This window comes from Triturus cristatus, chromosome 5_1, assembly GCF_964204655.1.
Source record: "Triturus cristatus chromosome 5_1, aTriCri1.1, whole genome shotgun sequence".
NCBI lineage: Eukaryota > Metazoa > Chordata > Amphibia > Caudata > Salamandridae > Triturus > Triturus cristatus.
The window spans coordinates 752,096,237-752,114,259 of record NC_140587.1 but is presented as its reverse complement, the minus strand read 5'-3'; the positions used below and the strand labels follow the sequence as shown (position 1 = coordinate 752,114,259).

General features: G+C 48.7%; 1 protein-coding gene across 1 annotated transcript in view; it reads left to right on the top strand.

The window, feature by feature from the left end:
• The window catches only part of PSMA8 (proteasome 20S subunit alpha 8), a 491,044-nt gene that overhangs the window by 339,564 nt on the left and 133,457 nt on the right, over positions 1-18,023 (top strand). The window lies entirely within an intron of this gene.

Below are 18,023 nucleotides of genomic sequence, written 5' to 3'. Positions count from 1 at the left end.
ACGCTAGCACTTCAAAGAAAGGTCACAGCCTTGAAAGGGAAACTACATGCGATTTACTCTAATAGGACAGAACTGACATTACTAATCCTTAAGCAGACATCATACACACAGGGCAACAAAGTGGGAGTGCATTTGGCATGACAGTTGCGAGTTAAGAGAGAAGGACTAAATTTTAGACATACAGGATCCCTCAGGAACTCACACGGGAAGAGTCAGGGAAAGCACGAATATTTAGGGATTTCTACAGCACATTATACACAGCTGACCAACCCAATTTACAGGCGCAAGCAGATTACCTTAGTGCTGTGGAGCTCCCCCAGGTCACCTCAACCCAGAACGGACAGTTGGGAGAACCCAGAAGAGAAGGTACGGCAGGCACTCAGGGGTCTGAAGCTGCACAAGTCTCTAGGGCCAGATGGCCTGACAACGCAGTTTTATAACACTTTCAGCGCAGAATTAATCCCACAATTGACCTCCCTTTTTAACCACATCACGGACGCCCAGTAGGTGAGACTAGGCGTGAAGCACTTATCACAGTGATTCCCAAAACAGGAAAAGACCCGCAACAATGCGGATCTTATCGCCCATAGCCCTTCTCAATCTAGACGCCGGGCTATATTCTAAAATATTGGCCACTCGTCTAGAGAATTTGATGCCGGGATTGATACATCCGGACCAATCTAGCTTCTTTAAGGGCAGACAAACGCAAGACAAAGTAATCCACTTAATAGAAAAGATTGCTAAAAAGCAGATTCCGGCAGTTCTTCTTGGCTTAGATGCCAAGAATGCGTTCGATCGGGTGGACTGTCACTTCCTCTTTCAAGCCCTCCAGAGGTTTGGTTTCTGTGTGACATTTATAAGCATGATAAAGGCTAACTTTGCGGCCCCATGTGCCAGAATTCTAGTTAATGGGGTAAGCTCAGATCCCTTTTTCCTGGCGAGAGGGACGAGACAGGGGTGCCCGCTATCCCCACTCCTCTTTGTGATTAGCTAAGGGTTCACTTAGCCGCAAAAGTTAGAGAGAAACCGATCATCAGGGGTGTTGATTTTGGACCCGGCGAACATAAGATCTCTCTCTTCGCCGACGACATCCTACTGACACTTTCTGACCCGCAGCGAGCTCTGACAACACTTCAGGAGGAGCTGAGAAGCTTCAAAGAGGTGGCCGGACTCCGCATTAACCTACCCAAATCCTTCCTCCTTAATCTGACGTTGGCAGAAGCAGAGATGGGGGACCTAGTGGCAACAACCCCATTTCAGTGGGCCAAGTGAGAATTAACATACCTAGGTATAAAATTAACCCCCAAAATCTCAGGGCTATTTACAGCTAATTACCCTCCGCTCTTACGTCAACTGCAAACCGACCTTAAGAGTTGGGCGCCGTTATACCTCTCTTGGATCAGCAGAATACATGAAATGTTTGCACCTATTTCAGAGTTTGCCCATCGACCTAGAGAGACTTTTTACAGGGTGTCCACACACACCCTAAGTAATGTACTTGGCTAAATAAAAGACCGAGGCTCCCCTTCAATCTGCACCGGAAGCCATCTGACAAAGGGAAATTGGTGATGCCTGACCTGACCCTCTATTACAAATCGGCACAACTCCGAGTTATTTTGGAATGGTCCCACGTGAGTCAGATAAACACTGGCTACACACGGTCCGGCCGATCACAGGAAGGGTGATCTGGGATCTCCTTTGGTAACCAAAGCCGTACTGCTAATGCCTACATAAGTCCCCCCACTAGACTGACCCTCAAAACTTGGGATGACGTACTGAGACAGACTGTATGGACAACGCTTCTCTCATCGTTCACCCCCATACACCACAACCCAGCTTTCCCACCAGCATTACAGCCGGGGCCCTTCGGCGCATGGAAGGAGGGGGCATGCCTCACCCTAGCTGACATTTTCCATAATTGGGATATATTAACTTTTGAACACTGCCAAAGGGATGTCCACCTTCCAAACACAGAATATTTTCGCTACCTCCAATTACGCCACTGGGTCCTGCAAACCGAGATTGGAGCAAGGACGACAAGAGAACTCACAACACTAGAGCACTACTTAAAGGGGGCAGGATCAGTAAAAAGGGTCCATTTCCTTCCTTTATTCCCTTCTGTTGCAAACACTTCCCTCCAGGCGCCCACGCCATCTCGAATTCTGAGAACGCCCACTAGTCCATGACATACGACACATAATGGAAGGTCTTATGGAAAGATATAAGGTGACACAATCACTCGCTAGGTCAACGTGAAGCCACTACAAGATACTCTACGACTGGTACCTCTATCCTACGAAACAAAAAAGATATTTCCTCACACATCCGACCTCTGCTGAAGAGGGTGCGGTCTTTTGGCCGACTTTCGCCACATATGGTGGGACTGCCCGACAATCTGCCCCTTTTGGTCCGAAATCCTAGCTCAAATTAAAGAGATATTGGGGTAACCAATCCCAGACACCCCGGATTGTATCCTCCTAGGTCTTCGAGATCCAGGCTTAAAATACCAAATAAATCATTTGACAGAGAGGCAACACTTCAAAGAGTAATAATGATGATGGTACAGAACGTTTTTCAAAATACACATATACAAATACAAATAGAAAAAATAGGTTCTTTAATTGTTGCAGATTGAACAAGCAGCAGAGAAACAGCCAACGCGTTTCGCCCAACAGCGGGCTTCCTCAGGGCAAGGATCAGAACATGGTTCAATCCAGTCCAGAACCTAACGATAGTCACAATATCGATTTTGGATCACTCTGCTTTTAAGCAACAAGTCTCCTCAAGTGTCCAAATTAGTGAGAATGAATATAACGGAAAATTCCTCGATAAGTCACCAAAAGTAGAAGAGAGAGTTTTCTTCGAAAGTCAAGTGTAGTCAACGAAATTCACTTCGATTGGTGAAAACTTTTGAGCATCGATACTTCTTAGATAAGCGACTCCATAACACTCCGAGTTCCTGGATCACGGAATCGCCGATACTCTTCAAGTGTAGCTGTGGCTTTTCCCAACTATCCATTTGCTTCATATTTCTTAAAATACCAAATGCAGGCGACCAAGCCATAACGTGGCTCTGTCTGGGGGCAGCCAAGACGGCAATAGCCGCTTCCTAGAAGAAGAAAGAAGCCCCGGCCATAACACAATGGCATGCACGTTTATGGCAAGCACTCATTATGGAGCGTATGAGTGACATCTATAGGGACGAATTAAAAAACTTTGAATATGCCTGGGGCCCCTTGGTCAGCTATCTATCTAGTGGTCTTCCGCTGACCACCTGCCCCTCAAGGGTTTGAGCACTGCATCTGTTCCAATTCTAAAGCTAGGTTCGCACCTCCACGTCACCCAGGTCCCCTGTCAGCCAAGGTTAATTTGTTTTTTCTCATTTTCTTTTCTAAATCTACTTTTGGTTTGCTTTCTTACTCCCCTGTCTTCTGCCCATAAGTGGAAGCCTTACGACAATAACTGTTCACAGGAATTTGACTCAAGGGAAAGCGGAGGGGAGGGTTTAGTTTAGGGAAACTGTTTGAAAATATATTGTACTCATCAAGGTAATACCTGAACATGCATTTGAAGGGGAGACGACTGACTAACCGACAAACTCTGTACAAGGAAATAGATATACAGCAGCTATATGCGAGGATAAGGATTTAATGGTATTACCATGTTTGAGGCTTAATGTCTTGGAAGTCAACAAGTTTGACAAAAAAAAAAAAGTAGCCGCCCACCAAAATTGGTTGTGTGACTCACCAAGTTACAAAATGTTGAAAGGTATGCATATGTCAAGAGGACAACCCAGCACGTGTGTCATGATTATTGCATTATTTGCAGCAAACAATGCTTTCACTTACGCATTTGCCAGTCTTAAAAGTCTTGGGAGTAGAGAAGCATGAGCAGAAGGAGGCACGGTGTGCAACACCTCTGGATGCCAACCCAGCCACCTGTGTCCCAGCCTCTCCTTCCCTACAGGAGCACTGTTGGGTTAGATTTGGTCAACTTTTTAGATTAGCTTTGGGCTATAGAGGGCTCAAATTACTGACCACCTTGGCCACATGTGCTTCGTAGGTCAGCAAGTGCTTTTCCTCTAGCCCTTTCAATTCTGTACCATCTTTTGTGTCCTGCAAACACTGCTGCCAAAACCTCCAAGTTCACTCGTGTTTCACTTGGAGTCTCCTGCGCGTGCTGGAGGGCTCTGACAGGCCAGTGCCTCAACACTCTGATGCAAGTGGGGGGGGGGGGGGGCATTTATCTGTACCTGCCTATGCACTGCTCCTTCCAGCTAGATTAAGTTACCTCTTTGTGCAGTTTAACTACCTCTGTGTTATGCGTGCCTGCTGGGCTGTGTGGATAATTATTCCTCCTGCTCGACAATGTCGCTTACAGGTTGCGCTGCTCCCTGCCACAATGAGGCAGTTAGTTCCTAGCAGCTTCACTGCTCCTGCCACTCTAACTGTCTCAGCAACGGTCTCATCTATGTAATTACTTTGTCCTGGCTGTCTCAGATGGCCCCAGTCTCCGGTTTCCTTCGCTCTTCCACGCTTGCCTGGGCTCCTCACTTGCCTCCTTCGGCATGCCACTGGACGTGCTTTGCTTCGACTATCGTCTGTGGGCGGCAGTCATTGCCCTCCCTGCTGCCAGTGGTCCCACAACATCCTCTTCACACTGCTGCAGTCCATTCAACAGACACCTAATGTCCCCTTCTGGTAGTGTGGCACTCCAGCCAAATTGGCCAGTTTAAAGGGCTCCACCCATTTATCACATGGTATTGTGTTGTAAATTAATTTTTGTTAAGCGTATTCAGAGTATAAATAACTTTATTCCGAGTTACAACGCTACTGTGGTGCCATCCCAGTTGGCCAAGGAGCAACGGCCACAGCTCAGAATGTTATCACAAAAACATCTAACATCGAACCTTGGGAAATCTCTACTCTTACAGTCTTCTACATGCAAATTACCTTCTATCATCTCCCCTTCCCTTTCATACATAAAAAGTGATAAAGAACAATAAACTAAAATAAAACAAAACCAAGAAAATAAAACTTCAAAAGAAGAAATGTGAAATAAGATCCCCACTGAATACAAATTCTCATGTACATTTTTTTCTACATAATCTTAAAAGATCACATTTCTCAAATAACAGGGTGGTCAACGATCGCTATTACTCCTTTCCATCACACCACCAGAAGCACTCACATTTTCATTCTGTCTCTGTCATTGGAATCCCCCTCCTCCCACCAAGACGGAATTTAACAAGCTCCTTCTCAAAACCAAAGAGGCATCATCCATCAACATGAAGCTATACACTTCCCTTCTTCACTTTTCCCACATCCTCCACCTCTTAGATACAAAACACCTTTCCTTCGATTCCACTGTTCACCATTCTCCAACACAACATGTGAACCTGTTTCACTTTGAAGGGACCTGAAAATTTGAATAACCCTTTCCTCAACCTTTCAGCCTTAATCTTCACCCAATATTCACAGCGCCATCCTTCCTCATTTTGATAAAGCCAAAGGATTCACTCACCTTATCATCCTTTGCAGGCCTCTCCTTCGGACAAGATGGATGCAATTTGGTACCTGGAGCTCGTCCCCCCTCATTACTTCGAAAGGACATTTTTGAATTGACTCTGCACTGTGGTATGATATGCCCAGACCACTTCATCCACTAATTATTCGACATCTTGGTCACCTGCAAGTGCCATTTGAATAACATCTTTCGCCAAATGATTTGCCCATTCCACCATACCATTGGCATGTGGATTGCTTTATGAGTTGCAATGGTGTATAATTCTCCAAGAAGATAGAAAGCTGCACATTTCATGAGATGTAAGCTGAGTGCCACTATCAGTTATCAAAATGGAAGGTACTCCATCTTCCATGAACAACCGCTTTAAGTTATGAATAGTACCAGTAGTAATCTCTCTCAAAACCTTGACACCCATTTAGAAAAAAAACAAGCAACACAAATCTATTTTCACCCTTGAGTTCATACATTGGGCCAATGTTTTTCAAACCTATGCTGTGCAGTGGTTTGCCAAGATTGGCAATGTGGTCTACAGAAGCCTGAACACATACCTTAATCCTCTTCTCTCCTTTACACAAGTCACATAATCCAGGAATTCACCTGCTCATCCAAGCCTGGCCACCAAACCTGAACTCTTAGGCTCTTTTGTGGCTCTGTCCTACGTGATCTTCATGTGCTAACTAAACTAGTTTATTTATTATCCCCAAAGACAGGCTGAGTCTGTCACCTCTCACAAGTGTGTTGTTCCCACACAGGGTCAACTCTTCTAGAATCTAAATGAAAGCTCTTACAGAGATCAACACAAAACTTTCTCTCCTACCTCCAGTTATTGCCAATCTTATCACCTCCTTTAACATAGCATCACTACTCATTTCATGAATCCACTCTTCAATTGTGAACATACCACCACCACCCTCCACAGCATCCTGAATGGAGGCTACTGCCCCCTTACTCTCTCTAGTTAACACAGTTGGCCTCTCTACCTCATGCTAATCCACATACAACTTTGACAATCTGCCGGAACATTTCTCCACCCTTGAATGGGCTCTAAAACATATTTATGTTCCTTCAACCTGGCAGCAAGTCTTCGCAATCTGGCTGATCCTTTTCCTGCTCCACCAGGAAGCAATATCACCAACGGTTTATGATCTGTCTGCAACATTAATTGCGTGCCCCACAAATTTGTTCGAAAATATTCCGCAACCCATGCAGCTGCTAGGGCCTCCTGCCATATCACACAATAATTACTTTCAGAATTGGTAAGAGTTCGAGAAGCTAATACCACAGTTTTTCTAACCTTCCATGACGTTGTGAAAGAATGGCCCCAATACCTGTGGCACTGGCATCAACGGTAAGTATTGACTTCAACTTGGTATCATACGGTACTAATGCACTGTATTACAAATTTCCTTTTTCATTGTATCAAAACTATCATGCTGGAAACCTCTGCACACAAAGTTGCACCCTTTCCTCAATACGCTTTTTTCACTCTCCATTTCGTCCACAAATTTTCCCACAGATTTGGAATAATACTCAATTCATCCTATAAAGGACCTCAGCTGTTCTTTATTGGAAGGAGGAGGACCGAATTTAATACCCCTTACCAAATCCATTTTCGGTCTTTTTCTAAGACTGTATACCCCAAATACTCTACTTGTGTCTCCAAAAATGTGTATTTGTCTTTTCTTAATGTGAGCCCTACATCAGCAATTCTCTGTAAAGTTTGTTTAAGCACCATATTGTGTTGCTCAATGGTCTCATCAAAAATTATCGTCCTGAAAGTAAACTATATTTTTCAAGTGTTTAAATGCCTCACTCATCATACATTGAAAAACACTGCCGAAGACAAACCAAAAGGCACAAAGCACGAGCTATCATCGGCACTCTTCTCGCTTTGTGCTGGTCAGGCACCACATCAGGCTTCAGTATAATTTTGTGTACATAACCCTTTAACTGTCCTAGTTTATAATCAAATACTTTTTTAGCCCCTTCCAAAATGTTCTCCATGGAAACATCTTCCACCACCATTATCTGATTGGGAGCCCTTGGGTTGATAATGATATACAACTCATATTGATGCATCCTGCCAAGTACTGGGGGCCCATGCTCTGTCATGTACACCTTTCCCTTAACCTATTGTATGTCTAATGAAATCTGAGCATGCATATAACCAATAATAGCCATGGGTTCTCACTGATAGCCTTCCGGACATGCATCCTTAGGTTCTAAAAGTACATTTCGCCATTCACTTAAAACAAATATTTAAATATCATGGTGTTCATAGGTCCTGAATCCACCATAAGCAGAACTTCATAAGTATTAATGACAAATGTAGCCTTTGGCCTATTTTTTCTCCTTTCCTCACTACCACAGTCCTCTGCACTTCCCACACTTAAAATTATTTAATTAGTGACATTATCAGTTGTAGGTGGTGAAGAGTCCCTGACGTTGCTGCCACTTCATTCTTAACTCCAGTTTTGCAAATCCTAGCAAAATGGCCAAGGCGACAACATTTTCTGTATTCTGTGTTTAGGGCAAAGCAAGATTTTGAATTCGACCCGTGACGTGCTGCCACACCTAGTACAACTCCTGTTAACTTGTTTGACTGTCCCACTGGTATGAGAGCGTCATTGAGGTGTTTTATTGTACTGCATATTTAAAATCCAGCGGAGAACTGTGTCGCGCCCTATAGAACGAGAGCTGTAATTGCCTACATCTGAACCATTCAATATACCGACAATTACTTATGCTTTATAGAGAAACTAGGGCACTAAAAATAGTCTTTATTTTATAGTAATTATATTACAGCGACATCATCTCTTAGGCTTGAAACTGTAACTGTTTTAGCACATTTAACCGTAGTTGTCATAAGAGCACCAATAGTTTCTTATACAAAAGCAAAAGTCTTTTGTGATTTTCAGGTTATGAAAACACGGACACCTTGTGGCTGGATCATATATCTACTCAGTCAAATATCAAGTTTTGCCATTTTGCTATATGCATTGGAAGAGGCTTACAAAAACAATTGTAAGTTTGTATCTGATAGACTACTAGCCGCAGATTCCTTCATGTAGATTTATCCCCAGGCGTGAGACTGCATCCGGAAACTCATGCCGGGCGACATCACGCGACTCCGCCCAGGCGTCGTCCGCGTACGTGACGTCAGCGAGGTCACATAAGACCCGCCCCGGCGGGCCTACGTCAGTTTTTTTCTTTTCCGCGTGCAACGCGGATCCAATCCTTGCTACGGGTCTGTTAGGGCCCCTTTTTTCTTCCATTTCTTTGGTGGAACAGTGTGCGAATGCCTTAGGGCTTTAAATCTTGCACGTCTTGTGGGCATCTTATGTCGGCGATGGACCCTCACCTCATTTGTATGTGGTGTTTGGGGGAGGATCACGGCACCACAGATTGTACAGCGTGCCAACAGTTGAGCCGAAGTAGCGGCGGGAGCGCCGGATGAAACTTCTCTCGGAACGTCTCTCCAGGTCGACGTCCTCCTCTCCGTCTGCTTCGGTGAACGGCTTCATATACGGCCGTGGTCGTCGTCCTCGCCTCTCTCCGATGTCACGTGAGCGTCGCTCCCCGGTGGGTAAGTGTCGCAGTTTGTCCCCGGGGGCTGGTTTCCAGCCTACCGTGGGCGTGGACTCTCCGCGGGTGATGCGGCCCCGCGTGTCATCTTATCCACCGTTTCCCGGTGTTGGGGCGTCGAGGGTCCAAATGGAGACATACGCGGCGGCTTTGCAGGCCTCGCTGGCGTCTCCTCCTCCCCCTCCTGGGGCGTCGGCGGATCCTTCGCCCTGCGCAGGGCCCTCTGCGGCGCCGACTGGTTCGGATCCAGGTTTGGAGAATGTGGTACTGTTGGGGTGCGGCTCCTCTGGGGCACCTCCTTCAGGCCACGGCGTCTCTGCCTCGCTGGAAACTCCTGCGGGGGTCCCTGTGGTGTTGCGGGAGGTCGCCGGGGCTCGGATCGCATCCCCGAGCCCCTCTCGGTCCTTTGACAAGGTGGTCCTGTCTAAGGCCGAGGTGACGCAGCTACGACGCTGGCAGCAGCTGGACCATGCAGAGCCACAGGGGTCGGGGGACCCTCCTTGTCCCGCTCCGGGTCGAGACCGAGGGAAGACACCTCGTCCCTCTCTAGGCCCCTCTCGTCCCTCCCCACAGACGGCTGCCTCGTTGGAGGGCGAATCGGAGGTTGAATCGTCCCTGCCGCCGCCACATGGGTTGCCGAGCGATCTTTGCCTCATTCTGGGCATCGGCTGGCGGAGGGCTTCGTGCCCCTCCCCAAGCCCGTCTCGTTTCCCTGCGCAGGTGGCTGCTTTGGCGGGGGTTGGGTCTGCGTCTTTCCGGTGTGGGGTGGCTTGGAGGTACCTTGTCCGGTGACGCCGGCTGGTGCCGACGTCCTACCTCAAGCAGCGGACTCTACTGCTCCGCGCAGGGGTCGTACCGCAGATTAGTCTTCGGATGCTCCTTCTTCTCCGGAGGCAGGCTGTATATTTGTGTCGTCCTCCCCGGAGACTGGTAGCCGTGTGGTGGCTTTTTCACCGGCATCGAAGGGCGGCTCCCTGCCCTTCTTGAGGCAGAGGTGTTCGTCGGAAGAGCGGCAGGTCCCTCCTTTTTCAGCTCCTTCTGACTTCCAGGTCTGGCCCTTGCCCTTCCCGCTTGGCCTCGGGGACGGCCGCCTTAGTTTGCAGCCGTCTCCCACGGAGGAGCTGCTTTCTCCACCGCGGGACCCTATGGAGGCGGGGGCGGCCTTAGCTCACGTGTTGTCAACGGCTGTGGGCATCCTGCTCATGGGTGACCCGGTGGCTCACTTTCCGGCGGACCATCTATTGGAGGTCCTCCACCAGGGCTCTGGTGGGAGGGAAATCTTACTTCCCTTTGAAGGTTCGTTCCTTTCTTCCTTGACGGGGGCTTGGAGGCATGCTGCGGCACCGGGTCTTCTGAGACAGGATCTAATGCGCCGGCACCTCCTGACGCCGCGTGACCCGGCGTGTCTTTCCCTTCACCCCTCAGCCGCCAATCCCCTTTTGCGGACTGCTTTTCCCACCCTGCCATCACTGTTGACTCCGCCGTCCCGAGAGGCCCGCTGGCTGGACTCTTGGTGCGTAGCATGTTTGCCTCGACCAGCGCGTCACTGAGGGCCCTTAACACCTTGTGTGTGCTGGCTAGGGCCTCCTCCTGTTTGTGGGACTCGGCTGAGTCTCTGGGATCTGAGGCGTTCCAGGAGTCTGGTCCAGTGGACTAACGGCATCACGCTTTGGATGGCCGGGAGCTTGCGGCGTTTATTCTCCGCTCTGCTCTGGACATCTCAGAGGTGCTGGGCCGGGCCATGGCTTCCTCAGCCGCTCTCCGTCGACATGCTTTGCTTCAGGACGGAGTATTCCCTGAGAATATTCGGGAGTGACTCATCGACCTTCCGTTTGATGGCAGCCTGTTGTTCTATGCCCTGGCCGACTCCGCCATCCAAAGGCTCTTGGCAGGGCTCCGTCCTCCTCCTCTGCCTTATCCTCCTCCTCCTCCTCCGTCCCCTCCTCAGTGACTTCTAAGTTGGGTTGCTTCTGGGCCTTCTTAGGCCCGGGTGTTCCAGCTGTGGAGTGTTTACTGGCCATGTACGTCCTTCCTTGGGACTTTGGCATTGTTGGCTGCTGGACGGCCCTTGTGTTAATGGGTTGTGGATTCTGCAGGAGTTGTTGTGCAGAATTGGCCCTGAGATTGGGCCTTCTGCTTTGCTTGGGCTGCTTGTCAATCTTTCAGCGGGGTTTTTTTTTCCCCCCGTGGCACTTTTGTTTTTTCCTCTGCTGCAGAAGTTCTTCCGAAGAGGGTTCCCATATCTTGGGACTTAACGTACCCTATGTGGGGTAGTGGTAGCTGTCATATAGCTTGTGCTCTGCTAGAGGGTTCTGGCCGCCTTCGGGTGCCTGTTCTCCATGGCGTTTAGGTAGGTTGCTTCTGCTTCCTGAGGTCGTGTGCGCGGCCACTCGTAGTGGTGTTATGTTATGTTATGTTAAGTACATTTATTACGCGCACAGATACTCCCAGGAGTGTCCCGGCGCGGCCAGAGAGAAGACAAACAAAAACCAAGCCTTAAGAAAAGAGGTGCGTTTTTAACAGTTTTTTAAAGACCCTAAAGTCTTCAACAGTGTGGAGTGAAAGGGGAAGCGCATTCCAAGCGCGGCCCGCAGACACGACCAGTGACGCACCACCTAACCGGTGACGCTGAAAGCCAGGAATCTTCATCAGCCTGAGTGAAGAACACCTCAGGGATCTCCCCGGCACATAGAACGAGAAACGTTTCTGCAAGTATCCGGGGCCCTGCCCATGCAAAGCACGATGGGCTATAGTGAGAGATTTGAAAGCCACATGAGCCTTGACCGGGAGTGACGAAATCCCTGAATGCTCTGCCTGGGGCCCAGCCCACCCAATAAGCGGACAGCCGCATTCTGGGTCACTTGTAGCTTGTTAAAAGCATAAGCTGGGATCCCAGCATAGAGAGCATTGGCATAGTCCAGTCGGGACAGAATAAGTGCCCGAACCACCGATTCCCTGGCCGCTTGTGGGAGGAGCGGAAGGAATCTTCTCAGAATTCTGAGAAGACCAAAACAGCATCCTGTCAGACACTCGACTTGGCTGGAAAAGGAAAGATTACAGTCGAAGTAAACTCCCAAGTTCTTCACGGTCTGACTGTTGAAAGCAGGCAGTGGGAACTCGGGAGGCCAGATTGATTCTCTAAACCCAGAGGGGAAGTTGCCGAACAACAGAACCTCGGATTTGTCCTCGTTGCATTTCAAATGGGCCGAGGCCATCCACTCAAAAACCGAGGAGAGGCATCTCTGCACATGGGCCGCCGAGGTCCCAAGCTTATCCCAGGTAAACAAAAGCTGTGTGTCGTCGGCATATGCAATGACCTTAGCCCCCAACCCTTCTGCTAGAAAAACCAGAGGAGTGAGATAGATATTGAACAGGAGGGGGCTAAGGGAGGAACCCTGAGGGATCCCCGTGCTCACTTGAAGAGGTGACAAGCCCAGCGGGGGGTGTCCAGACTTGCTGGAACCGGCCATCTAAGAAGGATTTAATCCAGCCCCAGGCTAAGCCCGACACTCCAATCTCTGTCAATCTGTCAAGCAGCAGTGCGTGGGGGACAGTGTCAAAGGCCGCCGACAGGTCGAGCAGCACAAGGGCTGCCTTCCCGCCGGCGTCTAGACACTCTCGAATAGCCTCCGAGACTTCTTCAAGAGCACCTTCCATGCTAAAGGAGGGGCGGAAGCCAGACTGGGCAGGGTGAAGAAGACCAGCACTCTCGACGAACTCCGACAGCTGTCTGTTCACTATTTTCTCACAGACCTTAGACAAGCTAGGGAGGAGAGAAATAGGTCTGTAGTTTCCTGGAGCTGAAGGGTCGAGGGTGGGTTTCTTCAGAAGAGGTAGGATTTTGGCCAGCTTCCAGCAACTCGGAACCCTAGCTTCCTGCAAAGACAGGTTAATGATATGATTGACTTCCACCTTTACTGTCTCAGCCACAGAGGCCAGAAGTCTAGCCGAGCATGGGTCGTCCGGAGAGCCGGACTTCAGGCCTTGAAGGATTCTCATAGTGCAGGACAAATCCACCGGGGTGAAATTAGACAGGGAATGATTGGAGGGCGGAGCTGCAGGAGCGGTAGCGGCTGAGTCCAAAAGAACAGTGGGCCCATCAGAGACAACCAGGCGAGAGAAGCTACTTTGTATCTTAAGAATCTTATCCCGAAAGAATGTAGAAAGCGACTCTCACCAGTCCACTGTTACCGGCAGGATACTGCTCTGCGCTGCAGGGGACATAAAACTTTGAACAATAGAGAAAATCTCCTTGGAGTTGTTCTGACCTTGATCAATCCGGGTGGCAAAGTACGCCCTTTTAGCAGCGGAGATGGCTTTATAATAAGTTTTCTGACCCTGCCTGAGCTGAGCCTTAGCTGCCGGACAGTAGTTACTGAGACGCCAAGAGCGCTCCAATATCTTGCAGCCCTGCTTGAGATGATGCAAGTCCTCCGTGAACCATGGTTTGGAGGGTGAAACCCTTGTTTGTCTAGTCGAGGTCGGTATAGCAATGGCCTCCAAAGAGCCCGAAAGCCAGTTGGAGAAGGCAACAAGAGACCGATTGAGGTCTTGTGGCAGGGATGGCCAGTTATCATCCAGTGACCTGGCGTAGAGGATATGGTCAGCCTTCTTGAACGCTGGTTTGTGACTGGCAATAGATCTAGAACTGGGCGAGGGCACAACCCAGGAGAAGCCAATTAAAAAATGATCGGACCAAGAGACCGGAAGTGGAGCTTTGATTGAAATAGGAAAATTGGAAAGGATGGGATCGAGAATATGGCCCCCATGATGGGTGGCCTGATCGACCCATTGAGAGAGCTGTGCAGAATGGCAAATATCAAGAAACTCGCATGAGTCCCTTGAGTTCTTATGGTCAAGGTGGATATTAAGGTCGCCTAAAATCACATAATGCGAAAAATGCAGGGTTCTCATGGAAACCGCCTCCACACAGGCCTGGAGGAAGGCCTGAGCCACTCCCGGCGGGCGATAAATCAGAGAACCGCCCAGAGTGAAATGGGCAGAGCAGCGGATACTGAAATCCAGAACTTCGCAGCCGACCCAAGTGCTAAGACACTTAGCCAGCTCCCACCTCTCTTTAAAGATGACAGCCAACCCCCCTCCTCTCCCTGTCGTCCGGTCTAGCCTGCTGATTTTAAACCCCGACGGGATAGCCAAGGAGACGATAGGATCAGAGCTGTTGTCAAGCCACGTTTCCGTGATAAAAAGAAAATCCAGAGAATTATCAGCAAGGAGCTCGAACACCTCAGAATGATGCTCTTTCAGGGAGCACACGTTAAGCAGCGCCGCCGAAATGACAGAGGCATTAGGGGATTTAGTAGCGAATGAAGAACCCAACTCAAGTTGAAAGCCACACGCCCCACACAAAAAGTTTCGAGCCCCGTGAAGGTTGGGGAAGCTCAGAGAATGACAGCACGGCCCCCGCAACTGTTTAAGGCACTCACTTGAGTACGGCCGGATGCGGGGAGCAGTGAACCTGAGTTGGGCAGCATGACTGGCCCCGGCTCCCGACGTGCTGCTGACGGGCGCAGACAGGCTTGCCTTAGGCGCGCCAGCGGCGCGAACGCGCAGCGTGCATTTAAATACTACCGGTGGGCCGGAGACTAGAGCGCCTTCAAAACAAAATGGCGCCTAGCTCTGTGCCGCCGGAAGTGAGTGAAAAGCTCTTCTTACAGTAGCGAGAAAGTGCAAGTGCCTCAGATTAAATATTTCACAGAGGTTGTGCAAATAAAGCAATTAAAAGTTTTGTTTTTAAAAAAGAAGCATACACAGATTAATGAAATATAGCGGCGAACAGCGGTAACACAACAGCAAAGTAACAAGGTTAAAATATGGTCAGCCCTCGAGCACCTGCGAATGCGCAGCGTGCATTTAAATACTACCGGTGGGCCGGAGACTAGAGTGCCTTCAAAACAATATGGCGCCTAGCTCTGTGCCGCCGGAAGTGAGTGAAAAGCTCTTCTTACAGTAGCGAAAAAGTGCCAGTGCCCCAGATTAAATATTTCACAGAGGTTGTGCAAATAAAGCAATTAAAAGTTTTGTTTTAAAAAAAGAAGCATACACAGATTAATGAAATATAGCAGCGAACAGCGGTAACACAACAGCAAAGTAACCAGGTTAAAATATGGTCAGCCCTCGAGCATCTCCTCCTCTCCCTGCTCCTGTCCTGAGGTCTGGAATGATCATGTGTTCTCCCTTGCCAGGCGTCGCCTACTCGGCCTTCTTGGGGCGTCGGGCTGTTCTTCTTGCGGCTTGACTGCCGGCGCTGTTCTGGCTGGCAGGCTGCTCTCCAGCTGGAGTGGGTTTGCCTTCTTTTCCCTCGTTTCCTTGGGCCCTCTAAGCTTCTTCTGCCTTTCCTGCCTTGGCATTGGGCGGCGGCTATGTTGCCTTGTGGGGGAGTGGGGTGCTTCGGCCTCTCCCTCCTTACCCCTTGGTTCCTCTGCTGTGAGGGCACGAGCCTCTTCAGCCTTCTTTCCCTCCTACATCCCCTTGGGGTCGGTGGGGTTCTTCTGGTGGGGGGTTCCCTTGGTCTGGTAGGGGGGAGGTTCTACCTGGTCCACAGATCTGGTCCCCTGTGGGGCCCTCTGTTCTGCACTGGCTGGTGGGGTCCTTTCGCAGACCCTCCTTCCCCATGGGTATTGCTAGGGTATCTATTCTACGTGAAGTAATCTGCGGCTAGTAGTCTCTATCAGATGTACGAGTTACTTACCTTCGGTAACGATGTATCTGGTAGAGACGATTCTAGCCACAGATTCCTTCACGGCCCGCCCTTCCTACCCTATTCTGCGAGTACCCTTGGGTTGGTCTTTGGTACTCGCCTCCCGGTGGTGGGCTGTGTCTCCTGTGAGTGCCTTCCTTGTTCTTGACAGGAGACTCCGTCTGGGGGCGGTTCATTCCTCCTTGGTTCTTTGGAGGATGGGGTTCCGGTGCCCCGCTGCTCTGGCTACTCCAGGTTTGTGGGGGGGACTGCTTTCTATCCCTGGCTCCCCTCCCTTCCTTCCATTTCTATCCTCTGATTGAGGGTCCTCTGGCCATGTCTTGCCCTTGTCCTTGCGGGTGGTTGCCCTCTAGGTTGGGGTGGCTTGGAAGTTCGTTGTCCCTGTCTGTCTTGGGACTGGTTCCATTCCTTGCTCAGGATGGAGGGGGTGGATTTACTATGTGTGCCATGACTTTACGCATGTTCTTGCCTTCGGGGCACAGGGATGGGAGGCTGTCTATGTGCTGGCAGAGTGACTGCGCAGGTTTCTGCTTGTTCTTCTTTCTTCTTTCCCTGCCCTTGGGTTCTGCGGTGGTGGCACTACTCTGGTGGTGTTGTTAGTCACCGTTACTTTCCAATCTTTCTGCTCTTCGCACACTGTTCCCGTGCATCCACAGTGTTTTATCTGGTGGTTCCGCGTTGTGGTGCAGAAAAGTTCTCCGAAGAAAACTGACATAGGCGCGCCGGGGCGGGTCTTATGTGACCTCGCTGACGTCACGTACGCGGACGACGCCTGGGCGGAGTCGCGTGCCCCCCCCCCCCCCCGTCACGCTAGGATGCTGTGGCAAAAAAGTTTCCGGATCCAGTCTCACGCCTGGGGATAATTCTACGTGAAGGAATCTGCGGCTAGAATCTTCTCTACCAGGTACATCGTTACCGAAGGTAAGTAACTCGTATAGCAGAACACAAATAGAATAGTCATTGTGAGTCGAAAATATATCCTATTTATAGGCTATCTGGTTTTAGGTTTAAACTTATAATAACTGATAAAACCCCACCGAAAGGAAAATAGCCATCACTGGTTTAAACACATAAACACTGAAAAAACACCTTCGCAACCACAAACTAAGTGTCATTCCAAGAAAGGAAAAGATGAGTAAAAGAGTCGTATTTATTTCTTCCTGAAGGGGCTAATGCAATGCAACTTTGTTATACAAGGCAGTAGCAAGAAAAACTGGGCTAACATTAAACTGCTTGAGTTTTGTTGGTTAGGAATGTCACTAAAATATTGTCTCATCTTCCTTCTGCTTTTTTCAGTTTTGTGGTCTTTGGTCTAAAGATGCAGTGTTTCGAAGCATGTTTTAGGTTTTATTTAGTTATTTTAAAAACTGTAGAGAATCAGGAAATATCAAAATTATATTTGCTATTTTGGCTCCATTTGATTTCACTGATAGGTAAAATGGCGGGGTTCATAAGAATCTTTCCCAATATGTGCCATCACATCTACCCACAGACAGAGAATGGGTGAAATCCTTTGATATATCAGCTCCCTGTTCTAGCAAGTCAGTATTGATTGTAGGTTAACTACCAAACACGCCAGGCTTTAAACATTGAACGCAAGGTGTAGTGACAGGTATATGTGAAAAGAATATTGTCACCAAGCATCTGAGTTAGTGGTGAAAACATGACACCAGATGTTGGTAAACCTGGAACGCAGTGTCACTTGGAATGCTGCTGGAAAAGGTTCCTACCAAGTTTAATAAAGATTGGGGTTATATTGTTTGTATTTGCAGTAATTCAGCTACATATGTAAAAAAGTTTTATGATAACCTGAAATCATCTTTACAATCTTCAGAGTTAATGAAGAACGCTATTGACTTTGTAGTCTATTCTGGTGCACTGTTTCGTTACGCCCGGAAACTAACATGCTAATATTTCTCATTTTGTGCTTTGAGTGGCACCAAAGAAAGAGTCATCCTAACTGTGCCATATTGCCTCTAGTTCTCAGTCCTAAAGGCTGTGAATACAATATTATCCATGTGGCGCCGGTTTGCACGAATTTTGCTTGGTGATGATGCCAAAGGCAGGAAATGTGATGACCTTTGGTCACATATTGATAGTAATGCGAAAAATGTACAGTCTACTGCATGATTAGGTTTTTACAGGGTATCATGACTGCTGTAGTGGACTTAATTAAAATACTAGAGTCTGAAAA